The sequence below is a fragment of the Fistularia commersonii genome, chromosome 5 (assembly GCF_037954325.1).
Source record: "Fistularia commersonii isolate RoL2024-O1a breed Wild chromosome 5, RoL_Fcom_v1.0, whole genome shotgun sequence".
In the NCBI taxonomy this organism is placed as follows: domain Eukaryota; kingdom Metazoa; phylum Chordata; class Actinopteri; order Syngnathiformes; family Fistulariidae; genus Fistularia; species Fistularia commersonii.
This window is the reverse complement of record NC_141288.1, coordinates 21,428,977-21,433,771: the sequence shown is the minus strand read 5'-3', so window position 1 is coordinate 21,433,771 and position 4,795 is coordinate 21,428,977. Positions and strand designations below refer to the sequence as shown.

The window sequence follows — 4,795 nt, the reverse complement described above, 5'->3', positions numbered from 1 at the left end:
CAGGAGAGCCGCCGGTGGACGCTGTCTTTCCAGAACCTTCTCAACCAGGAGTGTGAGTGTGTGTGTGTGTGTGTGTGTGTGTGTGTGTCCCTCTGTGTGGTGTCAAAGCCCCCCCGCCCCTCCCCCGGTCTGGAGGCTCCAAATGTCAGCCTCATCAGTTCAATTATCCACTGACTTTAACGCCGTCCTTACATAACCCATTTAGCCTCGCCGCCGTCTCAGAGCTCGCAGATCACGGACTTGTACCGCCGACTCCCCCGACCCCCGAACCCTCTGACCCCTGACCCCTGACCCCTGACCCCTGACCCCGGGTCTGGGTCACCTGCGAGCCTTGGCGCTCCCTCCAGGTGCTCCATGTTTGTGCAAATATTAACCCTGCCTGCCCCGACCCTCTCAGAGCGCCTTCACACACAGCCTCTCACAACATTTTGCATTTGTTTATCTTGGTGTGTGTGTGTTTGTGTGTGTGTATGTGTGTGTCTGTGTGTGTGTGTGTGTGTCTGTGTATGTGTGTGCAACCAGTCAGTCCAAAAGGTTGCCGACTGACTGAATGATTCCTTATGAATACACAAATGGCTTATTCAAGAACGCCACTAAATAGACCCTTCCAGGTGCCGTCACTCAAGCATTTCATTCACCTCACACACACACACACACACACACACACACACACACACACACACACACACACACACATACACACACACACACACACACATGCAGTGGTATTTATGGATCAGCGTTTACACAGAAAAGACTCACTTTGATGAGTCAAAGCTCTGCGGGAGGAGAGTGTGATCTATTTTGGTGCGGCTGCACGTGGGGCTCACGTGGAGGCTAATAAAGAACCCTGGATGTTTGCCCTTCATCCCACTGAGGGGGGGAGGAGGAGGAAGAAGAGGAAGGAGGACGCGGAGGACGAGGACGAGAAGGAAGAGGAAGAGGAAGAAGAGGAAGAGGAGGAAGGAGGACGAGGAGGAGCACGAGTAGGAGGATGAGGAGGATGAGGAGGAGGAGGAGGAGGAAGACATGGAGGAGGACAAGGAGGAGGAGGATGAGGAGGAGAAGGAGGAAGACATGGAGGAGGACAAGGAGGAGGAGGAGGAGGAAGAGGAAGAGGAAGAAGAGGAAGAGGAGGAAGGAGGACGAGGAGGAAGGAGGAGCAGGAAGACATGGAGGAGGAAGAGGATGAAGAAGAGGAGGAAGAGGAGGAAGAAGAGGAGGAAGAGGAGGAAGAGGAGGAGGAAGAGGAGGATGAGGAGCAGGAAGACATGGAGGAGGACAAGGAAGAGGAGGAGGAAGAAGAGGAAGAGGAAGAGGAGGAAGGAGGACGACGAGGAGTAGGACGAGGAAGAGGAGGAGGAGGAAGAGGAAGAGGAAGAGGAAGAGGAGGAAGGAGGACGAGGAGGAGGAGGAGGAGGAGAAGCAGGAGGATGAGGAGGACGAGGAAGAAGACGAAGGAGGACGACGAGGAGTAGGACGAGGAAGAGGAGGAGGAGGAGGAAGAAGAAGAGGAAGGAGGAGGAGGAGGAGGAGGAAGAGGAAGAGGAAGAGGAAGAGGATGAGGAGGGTCGGGGGATATTTTGAGATATTTTCTTTCCCCCTGCTGGTGGATGTGAACCCCTGCACCCCTTCATTAGCTTCAGCTAATGGCGCCCGTCTCTGGTCTCCAAGCTGTTGAAGCTCCGTCCCTCAAGAACGTGGACAGATCTCTGTGATGGTGGCGATGACGCCCCTGTTGACTTTTGGGGAAACGCCGGTCATGTGACCTCCATTGAAGATCTGGAAGGTGACTCCTGCAGATGTCCACCCTGCTCCCCGTCCTCAAATATCTCCTGTCTCTCAGGCCGCAGAAAGCATCTAGATGCCCTCAGAGAGCGTCTGGACGCAGGACGCTCTCAAACCGGGAACTGACGTTCACGTAGCGGCAGAAGGTTTCTAGATCCCGTCCGTAATGATGATGACCTCCGGGACCTTATCTCCATCACCGTCTCTCCTCCCCACGCCCTTCACTCCTCGGTCGGGCTTCCAATCTCCTCTCTCCGTCTCCGACTGGCCTCCTCGTCTGTGCACGGCGCTGATAAGAAAGCGCCGCCCGTCTCTGAGGAGAAACCATGGAAACGTAGCAGCCACATGTTGACATCACGGCGTGTTAAATATAACCGCCTCCCGCCGCACAACTAGTCGTGGTGCCGTTGATCCTCCGAGGCTATAAATACACCCTTCCATCCCATAATTGCAGCCCCGGCAGGCTTGTTTGGATGGAAGGGGGGCCGAGGAGCTCCGTGTGTGTGTGTGTGTGTGTGTGTGTGTGTGTGTGTGTAGCATATTAACATGCAGTCAGTGTCTTGGTGCTCAGAGTCCAGGCAGATGTTTATTTGTTTGCTGGAATATCACCCCTCAGACGTGTGGTGGTGCTTCCTCTGCGGAGAAGGTCTGGACCTCTGAGGTTGGAGGTGAAGCTTGAACGTCTCTGTGAGCCGTGGCTCACACGTCTGGACGATGTCAGATCTCCGGTGAACTTCCTGCGGAGGAACCCTGAAGAACGCTCTGGGTTCTCCACAGGAAGGCCTCCCGTGGGAAGCACCACCAGGGACCTTCTGGCTGTGAAGAGGCGGGAAAAAAGATAAGCGCTGTTAAATGACGCCATCGATCACATGGCCCTGATCGACAGACGGCGAGATGGTGGAGATGGCAGTTATTTGGCGTCTTTAGAAAGTTGAAGGAAGTGCAGGACACCAAAGTGTCTCCTCAGCCGGATGCATCAGATCCAACGGTGTCCTCAGATGTTCCTCAGCCTGCGGTCTGATGGTCCACCAGGTGGGGTTACAACCCCCCAATGGCCACAACTTATGAGATCCTACGTGGATCAGTGTGTGTGTGTGTGTGTGAGTGTGTGTGTGTGTGTGTGTGTGTCTCCACTCTGCAGCAGCCAACTTCCTCCGCCCTGCAGGCCACCAGAGAAGAAGTCATTTCAGGAGATGCAAACGCCGGCCGGTGTGTGTGTGTGTGTGTGTGTTTGTGGACTGCACGGGAATTTAATATTCTCTGAGTGTGAATCACAGACCTAACTGCTTCTGTGTGTGTGTGTGTGTGCGTGTGTGTGTGTGTGTGTGTGTGTGTGTGTGTGTGTGCGTGTGTGTGCGTGTTTGTTTCTATCCCATTGTTTCCTAATGCAGTTTAATCTCTCCTAAATCCTCACGATTTGTTTTCCCCTCCTTTGACACACTGGTGCCCACTCACACACACACACACACACACACGCACACACACACACACACACACACACACACACACACACACACACACACACACACACACACGCTCACTTTTACAGATGAAAGTGAATGACTGTCTTTAATGACGTGTGAATGAGAGGATGTGTGTGTGTGTTTGTGTGTGTGTGTGTGTGTGTCTGTGTGTGTGTGTGTGTGTGTCCATGTGGCCTTGTCAACCCCGACCCTCTCCTCCAATCACAGCTCCAAAAGCAGCACCCACCTTAAGCGTGAAGAATGAATGAATGAATGAATGAATGAATGAGGTGCAGATGTTATGGCTGCATGGTGTGTGTTGCTGCATGGTGTGTGTTGTTGCTGCATGGTGTGTGTTGCTGCATGGTGTGTGTTGCTGCATGGTGTGTGTTGCTGCAGTGTGTGTTGCTGCATGGTGCGTGTACCTGGATGGTGTGTGTTGCTGCAGTGTGTGTTGTTGCATGGTGTGTGTTGCTGCATGGTGGTGTGTTGTTGCATGGTGTGTGTTGCTGGATGGTGTGTGTTGTTGCTGCATGGTGTGTGTTGCTGCAGTGTGTGTTGCTGGATGGTGTGTGTTGCATGGTGTGTGTTGTTGCATGGTGTGTGTTGTTGCATGGTGTGTGTTGCTGCATGGTGTGTGTTGTTGCATGGTGTGTGTTGCTGCATGGTGTGTGTTGCTGCATGGTGTGTGTTGTTGCATGGTGTGTGTTGCTGCATGGTGTCTTGTCCGTAGTGCTGGTTGTTCTCCGTCTCACCTGGCTGACACACACTCACACACGCATTGTTTACCTTTATTTCTCAAGAAGAAGATGTGGAGGTTCTCGTTGGAAGGGACCAGGATGGAGAGGACCAGGAAGGCGTCCATCAGAGGGATCCAGATGTTCTGGAGAGAAGGTCAGAGATGGTCAGGTCATGGAGAGAGGAGGGAAAGGGAAGATATTTGAGGTCCAGAGGAAGAAGAGAGATTTATGGAAGTAGTGAGAGAAGATATGAAGGTGGTTGGTGTGGAGAGGAGGATCCAGAGAATAGGGTTGGATGGAGAAGGTGAGACAGCAGAAGGGAAAAGACCAAAAGGAGAAGAAGAAGAATTCATGTTGAAAAATAGTTCCTATCAAAGTGCCTGGAGAAGAAGAGCCCGAGCGTCTCCGCTGGCCCTGGAGGAAACACCTGGGAGAACATGGAAACCACCAGGACGACCTTCATCCGCTCGCCGTGATCCTTGGCTCGGTTCCTCTGGTCCACGAACATCACCGCGGCGGACCGAGACGTTTGAGATCCTTCCATCACACCGCCAGGCTGAGCTTTAGGCAGGAGGAGCTGGACCTTCCCCATGGATGGAGATCTTCTTTGAGGGCCCGTCCTGGATCCCTTGGAGGGAAAAGCGATGAAAGAGTCGGCAAAAGTATCTTCTGAAGTAGCTCATTTTCAGACGTTCAAAGTCTTCATTTGGAGCTCGATGTTCCTGAAGGAGGCTCCTCTGAGGTCTGAGGAGCCGGGAGGAGCTGGAACGAATGTGGGGAGAACCTGATCTCCGGGAGCTCGAC

At 53.2% G+C, this 4,795-nt stretch overlaps 1 long non-coding RNA gene across 1 annotated transcript; it reads right to left on the bottom strand.

Annotated features, from left to right (window-relative positions):
* Positions 1–2,432: 2,432 nt before the first annotated feature.
* On the bottom strand, positions 2,433–4,466 carry LOC147234350 (uncharacterized). The gene is made up of 3 exons (XR_015106113.1): positions 4,419–4,466; positions 4,041–4,134; positions 2,433–2,604 (listed from the first exon to the last, which is right to left on the bottom strand). It is a non-coding gene; the product is annotated as an uncharacterized LOC147234350 (long non-coding RNA).
* Between the last annotated feature and the right edge of the window lie 329 nt (positions 4,467–4,795).